Source organism: Lissotriton vulgaris, chromosome 2_1 (genome assembly GCF_964263255.1).
Source record: "Lissotriton vulgaris chromosome 2_1, aLisVul1.2, whole genome shotgun sequence".
In the NCBI taxonomy this organism is placed as follows: domain Eukaryota; kingdom Metazoa; phylum Chordata; class Amphibia; order Caudata; family Salamandridae; genus Lissotriton; species Lissotriton vulgaris.
In genome coordinates, this window is record NC_141687.1 from 373996555 (window position 1) to 374019984 (window position 23430).

The following is a 23430-nucleotide window of genomic DNA, read 5'->3' on the forward strand; positions in this document are numbered from 1 at the left end:
ATCCTTCAAGCTCCTTGCACACGCCTACAAAGCCATACATGACAGGACCTGCATACCTCAACCACCCCCTCACATTCCAAGCACCTACCACAGACCTCTGCTCCGCCCAACTAATCCTGGCCACCGACCCACAAATCTGCAAAACCATGGCCGGAGAAAGATCCTTCTCCTACCTTGCTGCAAAGACCTGGAAAACGCTACCTCTCCACCTCAGGCAATCACCGTCACTGCCTCAATTCAGGAAGGACCTCTAGACCTGGCTCTTCGACTGACGCCTAGTGTCTTTGATAAATTAAGAGTTCCCCCTCAATCCCCCCAGGCTTTGAGACCCTTACGGGTGAGTAGCCGCGCTTTACAAGTCACTGGATTGATTGATTGAACATGGGTGACTTTCGGGGTTTGAATAATGGGTTAACATGGAGGCCTTCAAGACTGACGCCCCCACAAGAGGCGAGCAATGTTCAATAACACCCACTTCCACGAAAAGCTCTTATCCTGACTGTGTATCAGTGTGCTAGTGTGCGTCATGCCGCAGACCTTCCAGCGCTCTTTCCCTGGATTAACCTTGCAGAAAAACTCGCCTTTAACATTTCAAGAGTTCCACCCCCTCCCCCGCCCCCCTCCCTCCCCCATCTCGCTCATGAAACACCGGTACACATGGCTCGGGGCTTCTGGAATGTTCTTGTTCATGCCGCTTGAGGCTCCTGGCGCAGTGACTCAACATGCTTTTAGTACTCCTTCCCTGACAGATAAATGTCAACTCTTTCCACACAACTGCAGGGTAAACGATAGCATAACTGTGTTCAGGGTTATCTCACGTATTTCATTTATTTGAAGGTTTTTCCAGTTAATATTTAATGGACCACTTTGTTTCACGGGGCTGTATGGATCCGAAGCAGCAGGTCCGGATTATCCAGCCAGTTTTTTGTCCTACTTTGTGCTGCAAGGACTGTGCTCCGGGCTGTGATGCGCCTCTTGCTTAAGCCCTTCCTGCTTTTGTTGTGTTGAGGGAGGGCTCTTGACCATGGCTGAGTGTGGGGGTGCGGAGAACACACACGTAATTACAGCAAGAAACAGTTCTTGGGAACAAGCAAGAAAGGTGCCCTTTTTCTGGATCAATGTGATGCTCCAAGCGGCTACAGGAGACAGGACAGAGGCGCCGTGGGGACCAGAGAGGGGGGCACTGACTGGACGGAGAGCCCTGCCAGGGGCGCCCGACCCAACTGAGGCGCACAGGACAACGTTTGCTGCCACTCTAGAGGCCCTTGGTGGTCTGCCTGATGCCGGCCCTAGTGAAACATGTCAGGACCCTGAAGAACCAGGTAATACACAAATACACTGGTACCACTCTGAAGGGTACCAATGTGCTGGCTCCTCAAATAGAAAGAATGAGAACATTCAGCTTGAGATTAGAGCCTGTGCAGACGCATCTTCAGAGATGCTGGTGACGAATATTCGCAGGGAGGCGTCCTTTCATGTGCATATTCTGGTTTTGGCTTCTATGTCTTTTCACTGTTTAGTGTGCTCATGAGATAGCATTTCTTTTGGGTGTGTTTGTTAGTGACTGTATACGTCTGCATGGAGCCGACCTGGAGAGGTGACATCAGTCTGACTGGCAGGATTCTGTGATGTCACGTTATAATGTAAGTGATGCTGGCTGTGAGACTGGATCTTTGTCAGAAGTGATTGGACCTGGCAAAGGAGAGGGCGGGGCAGGACTCCAGCAGCCCTGTATGATCTGGTGGGGGTCCCAGACCTGTGAACATCCGAGGGTAGCACGTGTTTAAAACACCACCTGAGGCCCCCCATGCTACTCACCGGAAGGGCCTTAGGCTCCACTATTCATGGCCGGAAATGGCAGAGCTTCCCATTGTTACCCGTGATCGGATTGGATGAGAGGCTGTTGATTAAAGAAGCCAGGATGTTGTGCCAAGATTCCTAATGTAAGATGGGTGTATTTTTTTCTGACTGACTGTGGGACATGTAAGACTGTAAGAATGTGCAGAGCCGGTGAGGGACATTCTGGCCCCGCAGGGTTAATGACTATTGAGGTCGCAATTAAGGGTGCTCAGATTGGAAAATGTGCTTACCTAACCTTTGTGAAAATAGGCAAAGTTTCCTGACTCCAACTGAGACAAAGCTTTGCCTCATCTCCAAACCATGGGCTTCAACCTGAAGCCCCTCAGGTCAACCTCGCCCCAGGTGATCTTGTGGAGACACAGAGGCCTGCGCCCTTTGGGCTCTAACTTTCCACTCCCCACTGCGGGAAATTGTGCATTTCAAAAACGATTGGAGCAGGTAGTGTGATGTTCAAGACTTACCCACAACCAGATGTTGAGCTATAACTGCTTAGCAGTGAACAGCAGCCCGGAAGAGCAGTCGACACACCCCACTATCACTCAGGGCATCTTTATTGCTCGTCTTTTTACATTTTACTTGCTTAGGAAATCTCAAAGCTAAATATATCCTAATCCTATCAGTTAGGTCTTAAGGCCACATAATTAAGAGAACAATGTCACAGTCCACAGAAAAGGAAATGCTCACTGTTATGAAGGATTGTGACGTAGGCACTTGTTTGATGACATGATTGTTGGTTGCATAGTGTTGTTCCTTGACATTAAAGGCAAACGAGCTTTTTGAAGAAAGCACAGTTCTCTTTGAAGATCAACTCAACAAAACACAAAAGTTCAGCTGTGGATTTACATTGTCACCTGACAGTACCTTAATGTTTTATTTCAATTCACAAACTTTGCCAGTAGTACGCCTCTTGGTAAACTGTTTCCGGCGAAGGTATGAGGCACACTCCTGGAAATAACGTGACCAATCCTGAGGGCTGCTTCCTCCTCTTTGGACATGTGGCCTGCAGCACCCGGGGAATTCAGTCCACAGTGCAAATGTACGTTTTTTCCTTATTTTGTTTCTCTGCAAGGAAAATATTTGTCATGTGGAGAATGTCCATTCCCTGCACCTCCCCACATGCAGGGGGTGATCCGTGCCCCTCCCCAACTTCGTAGGTGAGTTACTCCAGACTTTGGCTAGAGTAACCTTCTAACCAGGGTAGGAAGGGGCCAGACTCGATTTAGTGAATGTCGAAGAACGTACTTTTGAGGATTGTCTCAATCTTTGAAGGTGAACAATGTCTTCTAACACCGGCTTCCAACCCCTTGCTTGGCATTAACTACTGCAGATTTCTTCGCAGGGAGAAATCCGCAGTAGTACAAATATTTACCGCTGCAAAGAATCCTTTTGTGGATTACACACTGGTGTAATTAATATTTTCCGCTGCAGGCATACATTTACAGACAAAGATACCTTTCTGAATGCTTTCATAACGCTTTTTGAAAATCCAAGATAGCTAAATGAAGGGTAAGTTTTAGATACATTTTACATTTACATCGACCTCACTACCCCAAACCTACTATATTGAACAGAAGTACTTTCATTAATTTATATTAAAGTATAATAACAACCTAAACTAGTTAAAATAGTAACCCTGAATTAATTGTAGATTACATGAAATACTATTTTAAATGCATTCCATTATTAATCCAAACCTTGAACCTCGACTGATTTAAAAATGACTGAATGAAGAATCTTAGAATTATATATACTTTAAAATCAAACAGTTGTATTTTTCCTATATAATTGCAAATTCACCAAATTGTACCACTTACTAGTTCATTTTTGTACAAAGAGCAATTCCCTAAGCCATGCTGAGTTTTAGTATTTAGTAGTGATGTTGTACGTATGTGCCTTGTCATTTGTATAGAAAATTATTAATAAACTTTGATTAACTAAAAACTATTTTTCATGAATCCTAACCCAACCTTCCTTAATTTAAACTAAATTAAAGTAGGTTGGTTGTTAATACTTACCTGCAATGAAGCTGTGGCGGTGTCTGTGGTGCTTAGATTGATGCAGACAAAGTTTTCCACATACACAGGACTGTAAAGGAATAGAAGTTTACTATCTACATGCCCATATAGACTGTGCCACAACAACACAGAATAGTTACTCTTCCTTCGGTGAAAGAGCTAACCCACTCTCTTGTTTACCTTACAGCACAGGACCGAGGAGCCAGAATGTCACTACACAACTAATAACCAATGCAACACAGTGCAGTGTAATTTCTCACAGTTGGCAACAAAGCAACAGAATACACATAAAGGTAAGTATCCTGCAAACTTTCATTGTAATCCATGAGAACCCTGCTGTCTTTTCTAGAATAGAACTAGACCCCTCCAACTCACTTCAGCAGGAATATTTATTTTCTCATAGCTTTGTAAAATTTTAAATGATACTTACAGTAACCTCAAAGGAGGGGTAACATAAAATGAGGGTCAGATGGGGAAGTGCCTATTAATAGAGGTGGGTCCAATCATAAGGAACATAGCTGGTCACAGGATACCTGTCATGAATGAATGAATGAATATTAGCCTTATAAAGGTCAAACTTTGCCCGGAGGCCTCAAGGCGCTGCAGAAAGGGCCATCATACAATGGTACCTGTGGGGCTCATATTGATAGACTGGTAAAGAGCCAGGTTTTCAAAGCCTTGCGGAAGAGAAAGTAAGATTCTTGTCCTGAAATTAGAGAGGGGAGGGAGTTCCAGCGCCTGGCAGGAGCGACAGAGAAGGCTCTGCCCCCCCATCTGACTCTCTTAAACCTGGGGACTACCAACAGATTTTTATTGGCTGATCTTAGCATCTTGGTAGGAACATAACTACGGAAGAGACCTCTAACACCTTCTGAACCAGGATTGTATAAGGCCTTGTGAGTAAGACAAAGAGCCTTAAACAGGATTCTCTCGTTTCAAGGAAGCCAATGCAACTCATTAACAGTGGCCGAGTCTGAGTGGAATTTAGGAAGGTCCATCAGCAGTCTGGCAGCGGCGTTTTTTACCAGCTGCAGACGATGAATGAGCCCTTTGTTGATACCTGAATAGAGGGCATTACAAAAATCTAGCCTAGAAAACACTAGGGCAATGACTGCCTGCTTTCGAGTGGAGAAGGAAAGAAATTGATAAATTTTCCTAAGAATCCTGATGGTCCCGAAGCAGGTAGACACTGTTCTATTAATCTGGGGGACCAAGGAGAGAGTTGTCCACGATGAGACCAAGATTTCTTCCTTGGGACACTGGGCAGGGGTAGGGGCCAAGCGGGTCAGGCCACCAGGCATTGGACCAGATATGCTGTTGGTTTCCAAATATCAAATCTCTGTTTTGTCTCTGTTAATTCTAAGATAGTTTTCTACCATCCAGGAAGAGACTGCCTGCATACAGTTTTAAAATTGGTGGCAGACGCCTCTATGTTATTAGTGATGGTCACCATAATTTGGGTGTCGTCCTCATAGGACAACACTTCCAATCCAAAGGATCAAACAACCATGGCCAAAGGAGCAACAAAAATATTAAAAAGGATCGGGCTCAATGAGGACCCTTGAGTGACTCCACAAAACACCTGGCCAGGGGCCGAACCAAATTGATCAATTTTCACTATTTGCGCCCGTTCACTAAGGAATGAGGTGAGCAGCTTAAGGGCAACGCCCAAAACCCCATTTCCTTAATCCTGTCCACCAGTCTCAGAGGGGATATATGTCAAAGGCAGCCGTAAGGTCAAGAAGAATCAACAGCGTGGTATGTCCAGCGTCAACCTGAATGCAAATGTGGTTGATTACGGAGGTTAATGCCATCTCCGTGCTGTGATCACTTCTGAAACCATGCTGCGAGCCATCGAGCAGCTGATATTTCCCTAGGTAAGAGCTGAGAAGGAAGTTCAAATGTTTCTCCAGAATTTTTGCTGGGACAGGTAACGGGGAGATGGGGTGGTAATTTTTTAGTTCAGCCGGATCCAGTGAAGGTTTTTTTCAAAAGAGTTTTGACCACCACAGTCTTCCAAGGGATAGGGTACTGCCCAGCTGAAATTGCTCCATTAAGCAGTGAGGTGAGGTGGGGGACTTCTCTTCCTAATTTCATGAACTTCAGTGGGCAGGGCTCCAAAGGTGAGCCGGAAGTAAGTGTCATCATGACATCCCCAAAGAAGGTTTATTTTATTTATTTATAACATTTTATATAGCGTGACCACGACCCTTGTGGGTATCAGAGCACTTTATAATGTTCAAGGAGACATGTATAAAAAATTGTAGTAGAAGCTGGAAGTCTTTTTTAGGTTTATTGCATGAGCGTCATGTAGGGGGTCGCTGCTGCGACCCCTGGCTTGCCCTTGGCTACCCCCAGCAATGCCTTTGCGACCCCTGGCCTTAGAGGTGGCAAATTCAGGGCCAGGAACACAGGGGCAGCTAGGGCTCAACCCTTTATTTTCTGTCAATTTTTAGTGAATAAATCAAATCTATTATTCACTAACAGTGTGATAAAAATGAAGCACAATAAGCTGGAATATGCTCGTCCATGGTAGTTGAGGTAAGTTGATTTTAAATGCATGATGTGTGCGAGCTTACAGGTAAGACTGTGTTTATGTGTGTGAGAGTGTGTATGTGTGAATTTGTGTGTATGTGTAAATATGCGTGTGCGAGTGGAGGTCAAAGAGTGTGTAATGTCACTTTTGCTACCACAGGCATTTCGGTGAATTGACGACCCAGGTTTATTGATGTATTGATTGGGCATAAATGGAAGGTACCCGGTCTTATGGCAGAGGAGCGAGAGATGGCAAGAGCACATAGGGGGCCCGAAGGAATGTAGACAGCCAGAGCTGATGCAGGAGGTGGAGTGCTGCCAGTGTGTGGGTGCTTCCCCATTACGGAAGTGTCCAACTATATTGACAGGTTTTCCAGAAACAATGGGGCCGATGTCCAGACTGACAGATGCACACACATACACAGCTGCAGAGGCGGGCAGGCAGGTCAGTGGCATAACAAAACTTGAGCTCCCCCCCTCCCCCCCGTAAAGTATTTGGAGTCCCCCCTCGGACCCAGTCAGGAGCTCTCAGCCCCGGGGCTCCGTGCACAGTGCTGGAGGCCGCACCACAGGGGCTGTGGGGGCAAATGTTGCACCACTGGGGCAAGCTGTATTGTGCATTAGGCAGTCTTGATGGTCAGGTTAAAGGGTCTGGTCTGCATACTGCAAAAAAAAGAATAAGAAAAAACGTACCTCCTCGCCGTGTCTCTCTACAACTCTCCTCCGTCGTCACCGCATTTCCCCTCGGACTTCTTGCTGCGTCTCTCCCAGGCAGGAACAGGAAGCACCCAGGCTCCCCTGACCAGCAGCGTTGTGATTGGTCTGAGCGCCATTGTTCGGCACTCATCTAGGGAATGTGAGCCTGGGCAAGTTCTCCACCCAGGCTGTAATGCAGGATGGGTGGAGAACTCGCAAAGTGCGCATGACTGTTTGCCGGCCCAAGAGGGCTGGCCAAACAGTCATTGCGCACTTGCAGAGTGTGCTCCCCGCTGCCCCTGCTCCTCTGTCATCGGACCAGCCTCGCACTGCCCTTCAAAGCTGCCACAGCAGGAATTAATAAAATGATAATAACATCAAGTTATTATCATTTTATTCTTCCTTTCTTTTACAGCTGCAAAGCAGTGGGGCGACGCTCCTCCACCTTTGCGGAGGAATTAGAGATGCCGCCACTGCTGTAATGTGGGAATGATTGTTTTTGTGCAGGAATGCAGACCTTCCTGCACAAATACAATCAACGGAGGGGATTTCCTCCTTCCTTGTGTGCTGCTGAATGCACATTGTACATCTAGTCCAGAAAAGAATGCAATATGCTGCTGCTGGTGATCCCACTCCTAATCCTGATAAGAAAAGGCACTTTGTGTGATCCTGTTGACAAGAACTGCGAAACACGTTATGGTTAAGTGTGTGCTACGCTGCCCCTTGTTTTGTGAAGCATGTGTAATTCGAGCAAAAAACATGAAAACCAAATCAAGTACCTGCAGGTTGGTGCAAGGGTGCTTAGGAATGAAAATCAGGACTTTTGTGAGCATCTTCTATGTGAGTGCAGTTGTTGAGCCGCTGACAACCCAAGCAAGGTGTATATTTGCATACAAAATGCTCAAGCGTTACTACTGCGACATGGTTTTCGAATACTTAGGAGAAAAACCTAAGCCAGGTACCTACTGGCACACAGAATGCGTGTCAGTTACCAGTACAACTACCAGTTGTGAAAGAAAACTAGGCAAGCGAGAAGGCATAAGAAAGGAAGGAGCCGCCTGCAGAGAAACATCTGGAGCTTTGTGAGACCATGCTCACGGAATAAAAACTTTGCACCACCTAAGTTTTGATGGGATGGAACAAGGTTGAAAATATAGCTCGGATGATACAAAACAATAGACTGTACAGTTTTTAAAACATTTACATAGCACATTTTTGAATGAGAAAAAGGTAAGTAAAGGCATTTGTCCAAATTGACACAATGAAATGGTAAAAAGTTGTACTAGTATCAGAACCATCGATAATTTTGGTAGTGGTAGTAATAATATTAGTTGTTATATGACTCCAAGTAATAGAATTAGTAGTGACTATAGGATTGTTTTGTACTGTTTTGTAATTGCATTAATGTAATTGATCCATTGACATAACAAAGCTCTGATTTGCATTTGTGGGCTGGTCGCCTGCCACTCACGAGGGTGATATGAATGGTACAGTGTGTGTTATGGGGCCTTCATGAGGAGAGAATGGTGTTTTGTGTAAAGATCACAGTTGTGCTCCTATCGTGTTTGTGTCGCTGTGCCTAAGTGTGAATTTGAAGTGAAAACGCACAAGGTACAGAATGTTTACGTATCAAATGCTGGTGTATATATGTATAATGTAACGTGTACCTTAATTATTTGTATTTGTACTAATTTGGAATGTTTTATATTAAATACTAAATATTCTGTACTAGAATGATATTCATTGTCTTATATTCAATTATTGGAGTATTTGATTTGCATTTCTTGAAAGACATAGGGGCATATTATCAAGCCTGGGCGATAAAATTATCGGCACATTATCGGCAGGAAACTGCCGATAAAGTGGCGATATTTGGTCTTGATAATATGCTCTATGGAATTCCAATCGAAGCTCATGTTAAATGTGAAGGACATCTAACATGAGCTTCGATTGGAATTCCATAGAGCATATTATCAAGCCCATTATCGCCACTTTATCAGCAGTTTCCTGCCGATAAAGCAGCGATAATTTTATCGACCAGGCTTGATAATATGCCCCATAGTTCTATTGTAACATTGACATTTTTCAAAATTATGGCGAGATATTCCGCCTAACAATTGAATCAAGCAGGCTGTTCTTGTTTGGTGTATGGTATTTTCACCCCAGCTGCCTGCCTTTGCATTCATAAATACAGGGGGGCCTCCTTTTTTTGTTAAGTATAGAGGGGTAATGTATGAGTGCAATGTGACCTATGTTGGAAGTGCATGTATGGAAGAGATCTAAAACCGTGCTGCCGCATATGTGTGAACTATGCATATGCATGGGTGGGTGTAGGAGGCAGCAGGAGAAGAGGTCATGCAAGCATCTGTGTGTGTGGAGAGGTCTGTGGCATTCAGTTTATACCCCCTAGCTGTGATGCCTAGGGACGTCCCCACAGAGGTGACTGGTGCAACCTCTGGAAGTGCAGTTTTCTTTGACTATAAGTTATGCTGGGGAGTTCACAGAGGAGTGGAAGGAACCACCTCAGGAATAGGCATTATGGGCCCAGCCACAGTTGCTCTGTCCCCACAAAGGAAAGGCAGTTAAGGTAATATTTTAGTACTGGTGAGCCTTAAATAATGTAGCAATCATGGTACAGGAAATTACACGTTACGTCAGAGGAACTGTGCAGACAAAACAAGAGCAGGTCAAGAATATATTTCACTTCAAGTTGGCCTTTGTCTAGACACTGCAGCAATACCGAATAACGAAGCTAATGAGAGATCTAGTTATTGAAAACCTGGGGGCAGATTACAGGAAAGTGACGCATCTGGTGAGATGTGTCACTTTCCCTGTGTCACCCTGAGAAACCCTTGCGCCGCCATAGATGTGCCAGATTTACAATACGGCGCACCATTGCACAAGGATTGACAGATGCGTCAGAAATTCTGACATATCTGTTGCCGCAAAAGTCGCGCATTGCTGGAGTCATGACGCAAGCACGATGCAACTCCAGCAATGCATGGGGAGGCCTGTCCTCATTGTGCTGCGTCACTTCTTATGCCTGCTCTAAGCAGGCGTAAGGATTTGACACAGTGGCGCCCTAGAAGTGGCGCTGTGAAATCTTGTGCATTTCACTGCGTCACTTCTATGAGGCTTTTTTGCCTGGAAATGCCCACCCTGCATACATAATACCTGATGCAGGTATAATGTGGCGCTTGGCTTTACAACGTGATGCATCTCCCTAGATGCGTCACGTTGTAAATGGGTCGTATTTTTACGCAGCCACTGCGTCACAAAAAGTGACGCAGCAACAGCACAAAAATGACGCAAGGGTCTTGTAAATCGGCCCCCTGAACTATTACAACATATTGTACGCCATGCCTCCAAAGGCACTCACGAAAATCTGAAAAGGATGCACTCAGAAAGTAAATAAATTGATTAATCTATGAAAACACGAGCACCTGAAACCGGATACGAAAATGCTCTCCTGGCGGACTCAAACATCAAGTTTAAAGTTCTCAGAAAAGCAAATAAGGCTAACTGTAGCAAATATTGAAGTTTGCAAGCAGAAACTAGTACATTAGTATGCACAAAAAATGTATAATAGGCCAATACACAATTAACCAATGAGTTTTCAATTGTCAAAAAAAACACCAAGGAAGATCCCTCGAAGTCCAGCGCCCCAGTGTCTGGTATGCCCTGAATACTAAACTGAGCTTAAGGGCTTAATTACAGGTACTCCTGGAAACAAACTACAATGGGTCCCCAGTTCAGCCTGACCTTTCACTAAGCACCACAGAACAAGCAGGTAGAGTGACTGAAGAATACCAGACAGGGTCTTCACCTCGCAGTCAATTGTATTCTAACTTCCTCTGATCTTGTCTTTATATACCATTTGCTGTTTCTTTAGCACGTCAAAACACTTCCTGTTTTATATCAAATGCAAATACTCTTGCGCAAAAAGTCATTTCTTCCAAAAGCACCTGTCAGTAAATTTCAAATTTCAGCACTCTAAAGTGGACAAATGGTAACAGACAACACTTTCTAAAACTTCAAAAACTGTAGATACATACCAGTTGTGACCACCTGTCAGATGGTTAACTATACTAGAATCCTAACATGGGTTCAAGTTAACACAATACATACATCAAATTTTAAACAAAAAATCAAAAAAACTATTGAAAACATTATAATATGAAAAATATGGAAAATTATACCAATGAAGACACAGAAAAGGATAAAGGAAAGAGAAAAAGGAGGACAAAGACAAAACCCATGTTTAAATAAATACAATTCATAGAAAAAGTTTTATTAACAACGATAAATAATTCAATGTTAAAAAATATAAAACAAAAGGCGCACAACATAATACACAAACAAAGACCTATAAACAGTGCAATCTGTAAACAGACAGGTGGCTGAGGAAAAAAGGTTTCTGAAAATCAGAAGTTCAGGACAAAACTGAAACAACACAAAGCAAACAATGCATCCTCTTCAATTTCGCCACATATGTGCGTTGACGGCGTTTCGACCATAGTGAAACTAAATGGTCATCATCAGACAAACTGTAATTATATGAGCGTCCATACCAGTTTCAATAAAACATCTATTGTTGACGTAGACACAAACGAAGGTGCAACGATTGTATGGAGTCCACCTGGAAAATGACTCTGTAGAATGAAGATCAAGAGGAAATGCTGAATTATAATCACAAGGGCTTATGCATAAATTCAAGGGCTCCAAGTTTAGGTGAAATAATGGAACGGCCTATTCCTTCAAATAATTTTAAGAAGCCAAATTAATTGGCAGAAGGCTTAAACATCAGTGCAGGTAGATCACATAATTACAGGTGTTTATTCATGAGTAAACTGTCAGTCGCCTTTAAAAAATTGGCACCAACATATGGGCCACTGGCTTTGTTCAGCCCCACGGGTTCTGTAGCACGCTGTCCACACGAATAACTCCAGTACAGTTAACTATGCCACCAGGGGCCGTATTACATAACAGGCGCACTGTCCCTGTCTTCACTTCTTCACTATGGTGCACCTTTAAACAGGTGCTTCAGGCACAAATAGGGACAATGAATCCTATTACAAGTAATGTGCTGCACCCATGGAAGCCACGGACTTGCACCGTCCCCAGGGCAGCATAATCAGTGAGAGACAGAATGACTGACTGAAGCCGTCCGTTCATCTTCCTCTGTGCAGACACTGCCCAACTGCACTTCAAAGAGGGCACAGAGATCTGTCTGCACCCATCTGCAAGAGGATGTCTGGGGGATCCAAGGGAACCCTATTTCTCCCATTGCAAGAGTTGCTCACTGGGGGATTACTGACTGTGAGCCAACTTTTTGTGGCGCACTGTCAATGCACCTTCTAACAGTCTATTTACTTCTGGGCCCTCATCCTTAAAAGGGTGTGGGCGTTGAGGCAAAGTGTTTCCATCATTATCATAAGGCAACTCCCCCATGCTAAGGATGAAACACCTTCTGAAGATAGCACTGGCTCTCTATGCACTGATGCTGACTGCATTACAGAAAAGAAGGGCGTACAAGCGTCTGCGCCTTCTTCTGTAAAACTGCAGTGCCCGTGGGTGCAGAAAAGGCCGTACATACCCATTGTGACCCTGGGGCACTGTAAGAAATATGGTCCCAGAAGTCCTTAATGGATTTGTGAACCTAATCGTCTACTGCAGTATATTCTACAGATTCACATGTAAAGTGATATACAAATTCTAACTACTTGATTCTGCAGTTCCAGCTTTGAATATTTAGATTCTTCTTCAAAGACATGACGGGTCAGATGTCTCATCTGCAGTGTTACAAGTGCCTTTGGATCTAATGCGCTCGTAATACCGTGGTCAGGATACCTGTCACATTTGTGACAGAGTAACCAGTCCCTCAAACTCTAAATCAGGCCCATGGTCTCTCTTTTGAGCTGTTCATCGCAGCATTTGTTGCATTGTCTATTTGTTGTTCCTTAAATTTAATCATATCAGTAAATATCCAGTATAAAAATGATCTTGTGTTTGTACACTGGAGACTCTTTTACATTTGTAGACCCAGAATGCTCCTCTGTGGCATGAACATGTTTTTTCTATTACTAGCAGGCTGGAAAACAGTCCTAAATATCACCGAAGGAACAAACCTGGAAAGTGCCACAAGGTGAGTTGGTATGTCAACTCTTCATGCGTTCTAAATCTATGGCTCTCAGGGCCTGGTGTTTTGCAATTGGACAGCTGCTCTCTTCTTAATAGCTGTACAAATATGGACCGTTCATATTGTTCAATTATCGTCAGCCCGATACTTCCTATTAAGGCTAAAATACTTTGGACACCTTGAAGCAAAAAAGAGCAAGTGCAGAGATGAGCCAACAGCAGATGACATTTCTAAATTACAATTAGTTGAAAATGCAGGATGACACTAAACATACAGGAGTGGGATCAATGACAGGCCCACTCTTGCCTACTCATTTGAAATGTTATACTGTTTTGGCAGAACGTGGCCACAGTTATGTGGGTTACATTCAACCTCTGGTGGTAGTTAATACTAGGGTGCAACTGTCTAGTGTGTCTGTGTTTGCAATACTGGAGATTTAGACTTGAGTGCAAGTTGCTCTCACTTGGATTTTGAGTGTAAAATGAGAACCATCTGGAATTAATGCATGCAAATAGATGCATGTAACTTTTCAATGCATTAGCCACATTCTTATGGAACCTAATACATTGGGTGCATCAACTTGGAAGGCACCCAGGCGTACATTTACTAAAACCAGTGCAAAGCAATGCAAATTGTGCAAAGCAACGCAAAGACTCCCAAGTTGGCCCTTCCTTCTTGCAATGGGAAAACAGTAATCAGCTGGGCTGAGACTCCGGCAAACAGCGACCTCACTCCTCTGATTTGAACATGGAAATGCATGTGTACATATAATAACAGCATCTATGCTTTTGTGCCAAGGCCTCAGCCAGGCTGACATTGTTTATCCTCTTGTGACAGCTATATCACCTCAAGACGAACATCAAACAGCAACATTTGCACAAGGGACGTAAGGGCCTTGTAGTGAATGCTTAAGGTGTCATGATAGTGTGCCTACAAAGTGGAAATGTAAGCAATATGGTTTCAGAGAAACTAATCCTGCTCTGTTACACAAGCAAATGTGTGTCAAAAGTCATCTTGTAGAAAAGAAGCCAAATTAAGAAACGTGTGAATGTAAAAAGGCAGTGTTTCTTCCTGAGCCTGACCCAGCCAGTGACCGGATCTGTCTGAGTTTGTCTAGTTATAGGAATTTGTACTGAAAGATTATATATCCAGTATGTATCCAGTGCCCACCCACCTCTGCACCATGGTGTGAGGCTGCATGCTGCATCAGCACATGGGATGACACGAGCAGTAGTGCAATGTTAGTAGATATGGCTATGCACTGTGTCTCCCCCCCCCCCCGTGCAATGGAGCACAGCAAAATTGGTTGCTGAATGGCAGTGTATGAAAAATTAGTATGGCCAGCAGCGCACATGGGTTGTATGCATCAACATCCTCACTACCTATTAACCCTTTCGATGCTGATGACGAGCTGAGCTCGTCATCACCCACGGGTGTCGTGTGCTGATGACGAGCTCAGCTCGTCATGGTGCCACTAAAATGGCATTTTCCAGCACATGGGGGGGAAAACGCCCAGCAGCCATGTGGTTAAGGTTATGCTTCTCTGAAGAGCTTAAAATAAAGCTCTACGTGTGTACATATTACAAACTGATTACTCACCGTAGATAGTTATCTTATGTATTTTTTCAATTCATTTCATACTGGGCAGGAGTCTTTTTTTAACAGACAGGCTATGAAAAGCTATCACAGCATAATAGATGCCATAATTTTTTAGAAGGTGAAAATATGTATCATACATAATGAGGCATGGCGGGTTAAGGATGAGGCATAAGACAGACAGTACATCATCTAAAAGTCAGCTAAATCTTTCCAAGTGTGGAGTGGGTGCAAATAAAACTTGGTATGAGGCAGAAGCTTAAAGGTAGATTCATGAAAGAAAAATCGGCTCGCAAAGGGCCAGATTCTGCGAATCTGGCCCATTGCGAGCGCAATTTTTGCATTTGGGATTCATCATCCCAAATGCAAAAATCGGTAATTGCGAAATCGCATATTTGCGAGGAATTGCATTTAAGGATTCTCTATTTGAGATTTCTTAAATGCAATTCATTAACCATTTATAATTTGCGAATTCGCTATTTCTGGCCGCTATTTACCACGAGGTCAAACCTCGTGGTAAATAGCGAAAACTTTGAAAAATGCATTTAAATGCATTTTTCTAAGTTGCATGTTACACAAACACATGTCCTTTGGACATGTGTGTGCGCAACACCAATGTAGATTACATTTCAGTGGCGCTACAGGGTGTCCTTTGGACACCCCTGGCACCCTTGAAATCGCATCCTTATTTGCGATTAGCAAATTGCTAATCGCAAATAAGGAATAACTCCCGATTCATTCCTATGCCTTTAGGCCCATAGGAATGAATGGGGAGTTATTCCTTATTTGCGATTAGCAATTTGCTAATCACAAATAAGGAATGTGTAGGAATCACACTTTATTTAGCGATTCCTACATGAATCCCGTTTTGCAAGTCCTTAATAGCGATTCTTTAACCCCTTCACTGCGGCGGCTATTCCGCTGCAGTGCTAAGGGGGCGGGGCGGAAGAGCGGCATGCGCATGCTGGTGACGGAACCGCTCCATCACCAGCGTCGGTTGCGCTGTGCTTATGACTGAGCGGTTCCGTCATGGCACCGCTCGCTCAATAGAACGCTCAGCGCAGGCGCGGAATTTGCGCCGTGCACGAGCGTCGGGTGGGCCATGACGGAACTGCTCCATCATCAGCACAGCGCCAACGCAGCTGATGACGGAGCGGTTCCGTCATCAGCAGGGGAGGGGTTAATAATCGCTATTAAGGACTCGCAAAACGGCACTATGATGAATCTAGCTATTAGTCAATGTGTGAGGGGTCCTATGGCAAGGAAGGTAATGGGCCTGTTAGCTGCTATTTGAATTGTAAAATACAGCAAGAATCAGGGTTGAATTGGCGTCAGACCCATGGATCCCAGTGCCACTGCACCTGCTGCACCATTTGGAGCTATGAGCCTGGTGTGAGGCTGTTGTGCTTCAGTGGGATAGAGACAAAGGTGGTCTTTCTTGAAGATCTGATTTGACTGCGATACCAAATTCACACAGGAAGAATGTAATATGGTTCCCAGAGAGCTTGATGATTTCTATGAAATGTTGGGATCGGAATGCATCACTTTTGAAGGTACATTACGAATAATGACTACATTTTGCTTTTATCCTGTGGCTCGTGGGGTCTGTTTCATGGATGTAACAATCTTCCTGCAAACCTGACTGTCTAGTCCTATCTTGCATCCTGTGCACAATGCAATTAGCAAATTGGACAGCACTTTTGATCCGATGACCAAAGCCCTTTTGCAATCACAAAACCTACGATTCGCAAAATCACTGGATTTACGACTACAAAAGGGTTTTTCGTACTGTACAAAAGCCCTTTTACAAAGTCGTGAAGGGGTTTTTGCATTTTTTTCCAAATTGCAAATAGGAGGGGTGTGAGAGGAACATCCACAGTGCAGGACTGGCTAACTGACATTTATATATAAACAATGCGAAAACAAAAAGTTTAAAAGTATGCTTTAAAGCAATTTGTTTTGAATTGTTCATTTCGAAGTGCTGGCAGGTCCCCAGCAACAAAGCTTGCCCCCAAAGCGGTGAAACCGGCCCCAAACTGCCCGCATACCGAAACACCTGATAACCAGTCTGGACCTGGACAGCCACCTCCTATTTCTGATTTGGTAAGGTGCGTATCAATGGTTTGTGACTGCAATTATTGTAACCAACACCCAATTTGGGGTGGTAACCAGCCACGGCCCGTGCAGGTAAGAGCGGTGAGGCCGGGTGGAGGGGAGGGATTTCGACAGACGACCATGAGGGAAAATGTGTTATTTATTTAATTTTTATTCGTGGGAGACTATCGAATCCCGCCACAACCCGGCCCCATCGCTCTTACCTGCACGGGCCGCAGCTGGTGGTAACTGATTCACAGAGGGAAAGGGAAATTTCAGGAGGGTCAGGGGGGAGCAGGCAGTGTACTAGAAGGCCACTGCAAACTGCCTCCAATGTTTTTCCCAAATGGGAAACCTTTTTTAACATATCACCTGTGCCTTTGAAGGGCACAGGTTGCTTTACAAAAAAGATATGTTTCCCATTTCTTAAAACAAAATCCGGGATGGAGGGCACGCATTAGTACATAGGTCGCATAGCAACGTGCACTCCTTTTTGCAAACCTATTGGCGGACAAATTGCACATCCCTAGTTTGGAATAGGAACGATACACTGGGCCCTAAACTGAAGTATTATGTGAAACGGTGGTAATTGTGGACTATAAAGGTGTTTCCCATAGACGTGCAATGTATTTAGCCACCTTTGTGACCATGAAAACTTTACATAGTTTGTGAAGTTCTTGTTTTCCCAAATTTGCTTGGAAATCATGAATTTTGCAACAATATATGTAACAGTATTGTGTAACACTAATAAGATGGTTTTCAGTAAGATATACTTTACAAAAAAAACTAGGTACTCATTCCCTCACCCACACAATCCCAATTGTTAAGTTCACACCTGGTAACTACAATATTTACAAAGTCTTCATTTACCACATCATTCCAAGTTACAGACTTAAGAATGGGGACTAATACTGTAATTTTGCATGCTTTGCTCCATTTAGAGGGGCACAAACTTGGAATTTCGCCCCTACCTGCATGATTTGTGACAGGTTTTACTTACTGAAAGTCATACAGCCAAAAAACTGTGGAGTATGCAATTTTATGCACCAGTTACAATCCCAAGTTAGGTAGAAAACGGAGATAGAATCCAAATCGTGATTAGCACAGAAAGGGGGATAAGCTCTTTATTGTCCTCTCTTATGCAATTCGATGGTATAAAGAAAAACCCAGCCCAAGGACAGTTTCAGAAGATTTTTTTTTAGTTTCTAGCTTGTCTTGGTCTGATTAGAGTGAAAATGATATCACTTTACAGTGTACATTTTGCAAACTTCGCAAACTGGCGAAGTGGGAAATTGAAAAGTATTTTTCTCAGCCATTTATCAAGATTGTGACTCCCTCTCCCTATTAAACAGAGTTAAAAAAGTAGGCTTGAGATCACTCATGCTGTGTCAACCTTTGGATTATTTTGATACAATTGTAGACTTTGGGGTCTTCACACCAGCCCAAGGCGAAGTTCTGATTAAGAAGAATGCATGGGTGACTTGAATTTGGATTTCGATGATTTAAACTTGGATGCAAAAATCATTAAGTATCAGTACATCCTACCAATTCGCCCCACTCGAAAAATTTGCAGGAATTCTTAGACTCTGTCGCTCTCGTTTGGTTTAATGATATGCAGAGGCGTTACATGGATTTACCCATAACTGTCGAAGATGTTAAGCAGGTGATCAAGAGCCTACCCCTGAGTAAAGCTCCAGGGCCAGAAGGCCTGCCCACTGCCTTTTATAAAGCTTATAGTGAGGAACTGGCCCCCGTCTGCTTTTGATCTACAATGAAGCGCTGGAATCAGGCTCCCTTTCCCCCTCCATGCGAGAGGTGCTCATAATCACTTTGCTAAAACCAGATAAGGATGGGAAAAAATGTGATTCATATCGCCCCCTTTCACTGATCAATGTTGACGTGAAGATATACGCCAAGCTATTGGCCAATCGTTTACAACCCCTACTGCCGATGGTGGCCCTCCCGGACCAGTCTGGGTTTATTCCTGGGCGTGCGACTTCGCACAACTTAAGGACGCTCTTCTCTGTTCTTCATTACCTGCATCCTAGCACACAGGCAGCCGCTATTTTCTTAGACGCAACGAAAGCGTTTGACTCGCTTGAATGGCCGTACCTTTTCAGAGTTCTGGCCGTATGGGATTCCGCCCTTTATTTATCACCCGCATCAAGCTGCTCTACAAGAAGCCCCAAGCTAGGGTGAGAGTTAATGGATTGATATCTGACAGCTTTCCCATAACTAGGGGGACTAGGCAGGGCTGTCCCCTCTCACCCCTTCTATTCGCCATAGCTATGGAACCCCTTGTGACCAGAATTCGGCAACATCACACAGCCCGAGGTATCAGCTTCAGCTCCAGGAGCCTCCTGATCTCCATATATGCAGATGATGTCACTCTATATCTCACTAACCCCTCGGTTAACCTGGACCCAGTGCTCCGCAAATTTATTAGTTTCGGGGGCCTTTCTGGTATCCCCATAAATTGGCAAAAATCTGAGGTATTCCCACTCTCGGAGTTCCCATTACGTTGGGAGGCTGAGGAAGTAAAATACTTGGGGGTATGGCTGAGTCGCTGCCTGCAAGACATCTGGAACCTGAATTTTGGCCGAGCAATTGTCTGGTTGGAATCCAAAGTCCATTACGGGTCGGGTGGCATTGCTAAAAATGGTGGTCTTGCCCAAATTCCTTTACCTGTTTACTAATGTACCAATCCCCCTTACACAGCAGTTTTATAAAACCCTGCGATCACTGATGTTGTCACTGGTATGGGCTGGTGGTCAGGGCAGGGTCTCCAGAAATCTTCTGACGCTTCCACTCCGACAGGGTGACTCGGAGCTCCAGATATGCCATTATATGCGCTGTGTGCACAGGCACAATTTCTCCACTTTTGGATCTACCCTACACCGTACCAGCCGCATGTTGCAGTGGAGATGGATGCGTTGGCGCCTACACTCCTGAAGGTGGCCCTCTACAAAAAAGCACCGCGACCCAGGCACGAATCAATACTTCTGACCTATTGAGGAGGGAACTTCAGAGGCGCGCCAACGTTCCTTTATTATACGCGCCCTCAATGCCTTTACGTGATAACCCCGTACTACCATGTTTGGAGGTTGGGGGACAGGTGTTAGAAATAGGGGGTGCGCAGCTTCCAACCTTTGCTGATTTATATCCAGAGGGCAAATTCCGGTCTTTACCTGCAGGTACGGAAGGTCAGGTGCCGACCTTCGCGGAGAACTTCGCTCACCACCAACTAAAGGCTGCTTGTCGCGTGCTTTGGGAGGGATTCCCAGAGGCCCCCCCAACGCTTAACACACTTAAATTCATTTTGGCTAAGGCCTCCCCCAGGAGGTTGGTCAGTCGATTATACACCGCCATGCAGGAGCAAGCCCCCATAATACAGCCTAAATCCCTTCAACTTTGGAACATGGAGTTGGATTCTCCCCTTTCGGATGAGCAATTGAATTATTACTGCAAACAATTGACAGAACTATCCCCAAATTATAGACTTAGGCTTGTACATTTCAAATTTTTACATCGGTTTTATAGAACCCCGGTTACTCTGTACAAAATGAAGTTGCGCGAGGATGAACATTGTTGGAGGTGCATGTATGAACCTGCTTCATTCCTACATAATGGCGTGGGACTGTCCGGCGCTTACACAATATTGGGCGGACATTTTCACGGCAGTTAACCAGATTGTTGACCAGAATGATGTGCCTTCGCCACTCCTGGGCCTTCTGGGGCTAGTGCAACATACCCTACCCCGCAGGCGTAAATTACACACCCTCCTGTTGCTATACGAGTGTAGGCAGATTGCCCTTAAATGGGGCAGGAAAAGAATACCCACCTTTACTGAATGGTTATCAGACGTCACGTATGGCCACACCCAACAACTCGGTATATACTCGGAACTTATGCCACCAACGTCTAGACCCAAAGACATATGGGAGCCGTTTATACAATGGTCCACCAGAAGGTCCCAATCCCCAAGCAGGGCAACTGTTCGAGGTTCTGCGCATGACCCGGTCTAGACCTCAGACAGTGGGGCGGGTAAGGTATCCTCATACTGTATGAGCCGGGGTTCATAAATCTGAAGATGTACAACATATGTATCGTGCTCATGTCAATGCCTATGTCTATGCAGTGTATATATGTCCAGGTCTTTCTAATTTTTCGCCCCATGTGGTGTGTAATTCTATATTTGTTATTAGACCCGTTTCATTTTCACTCAGACTGCATTGCTCATATTGCTATAGTCCTCCTATCCCTCCGACCGAAGTATTCCTATATATTTTGTAGATGTAGGAAGCGGTACCAGCTGTTTGGAATGTTGTTTGGTTAATAACGAAACTTGATATAACATATGATGTACAATTATAATGTGACACCAGCTGAATATTATGTATACTGCAAAATCAATAAACAGTTTTTTTTAAAAGTATCAGTACATCCTAGACTACCTGGGAGTGGAATATTTGTTCTCCCCTCACATACCTCTTCATGGTAACTCTTGGCTCCCACTCACTCTCTAACGTCAGGTAGAGCATGCACTGGATGCACATGGGCTGCAAGTAGAGGGTGAACTGTTCCAAGAGAGAGTTCTGAAGGCCAGCTGTGAGATGGCTAACTCCAACCGCCTGTCACTCCTGGATAGATATGCATTCCACCAACTACACAACTTACTTCGGACAGTATTACCTAGCAGCCCATCCAAACCCAATGATTTCGCTCCACTTACCTTGCTGATTCCGTCCTTCGAGAACAGTCACTTAGTTTCTAAACTATACCATGTCTCCATTAGATCCAAGTCCACCGGGACGGCAACAGAGGAAATAAGACAGGCAGTTGATAATGGAGGTTCGGCAGCATTGATATTGCTGGACCTGTTGACCGCTTTTGATACGGTAGATCACGGCACCCTTTTAAAGCGCCTTCAGGAGACAGGGATAGTAGGCCCAGCCCTTGCACTCCTCAGTTCTTTTTTATCAAATCGAGAACAGTTTGTCAAAATAGAAGGCTTTAAATCGCAGTGTTTCAGGCTTCAATGTGCGGTGCCACAGGGCTCATCCCTGAGCCCCACCTTGTTTAATATCTACGTTGCACCACTGGCCCGCTTGATTAAAGCCAATGGATTCGACCTAGTATCGTGTGCGGATGATACCCAGATTATCGTTTCCACCTCTAGCAAAATTCACGACTCCGCTCACAACTTTGAGGAATGAATGAGAAGTGTAGGAGTTTGGATGGCAGAAAATTGCCTCTAGCTGAACTCAAATAAAATGGAAGTTCTTCTCTTTGTCAGAGATACATTTTCTGGGCCTCAGAATGGTGACCCTTGGAGTTGGGGACGCCTCCCTCCCCTGTCCCCAAGGCAAAAAATCTGGGAGTCATCATTGACACCACCGTATCTTTTTTACATCAAGCTAAGATGCTCTCTTCATCAATTTCGTTCACTTTGAAAATCCTGGGGAAATTCTCTCATTTATCCCATTAGATTTACGGAAAACAGTGGTAGCAGCGTTGGTTCTATCTAAACTTGATTACTGTAACGGGATACCGGTTGGAGTAAAAAAATCAGTGGTTACAAAACTACAGGTACTCCAAAACTCCGCAGACGGTTGCTGTTTGGTCTAGCCACATTTTCATCGGCTAGACAGGCTCTTAACACCTTGCACTGGCTGCCTGTGGAGAAACGAATTAAGTTCAAGGCACTCTGTATTGACTTTGGGCCTTGCATAACCTTGGTCCGGTATATTTGACAGATAGGTTCCAATGGCACATTCCGGCACGCACGCTTCAGTCTGCTTCTCTGAAGCTCGTGAAAGAACCTAAGTTCCGCCTTCTCAGATGGGGCGGTAAAAGCTTCACATGTTTCACATCCAGATGGTGGAATGAGATGCGTATAAAGTAAAAAAACTCCCCCGGTCTACTCTCCTTCAGGAAAGGACTCAAAACCTGGCTGTATACCCAATAACAACTTTGCTAACTGCTCTCGGTTGCATATGTGTGGAACTGCACGCGCCTAGACGCCCTCGGGTAGTAGTGCACTATATAAATATATAAATGAAGAAATAAAGCCTGGATGGCAAGGGAGTGCCATTTAGGTGTTTAACTATATGATACGGCCTGGTATTATTGCTGCATTCAGACTAAGGTGGTGTCCAGGAATCACAGACAAAAATATTGCACTATAAATATTTGCACAGAACCTACACCACCTCAGCTACATTGGCCAAATTGGACCCTACAAGATCAATCAGTGCCCTAAATGCAGGGCCGAATAATCTGACTTTTTCCACTTGACTTCTACATGTCAGCTAATAGCTGCATTTTGGAGGGCTATTTTTCCACTCTGTCCCTCATGATTGAGCCCTCACTCTCGCCAGACCCTCTACTGGTGTATGTTAAGCCCTTACCACTTGGGATATGTTGCTTTACCGCCATAGCCAAGAGACAGATCTCCCTACATCTTGGGGCACGCATACTCCTGCCCACCCCACC

The 23430-nt window shown here is 44.5% G+C and overlaps 1 long non-coding RNA gene across 1 annotated transcript in view; it reads left to right on the forward strand.

The window, feature by feature from the left end:
* The first annotated feature begins 876 nt into the window (after positions 1 to 876).
* LOC147730385 (uncharacterized) overlaps positions 877 to 23430 on the forward strand; it is a 52628-nt gene continuing 30074 nt past the window's right edge. Inside the window, exons 1-2 of the long non-coding RNA XR_015308576.1 lie at positions 877 to 1322; positions 4063 to 4168. This is a non-coding gene — a long non-coding RNA (uncharacterized LOC147730385). The remainder of the gene's footprint in view (positions 1323 to 4062; positions 4169 to 23430) is intronic.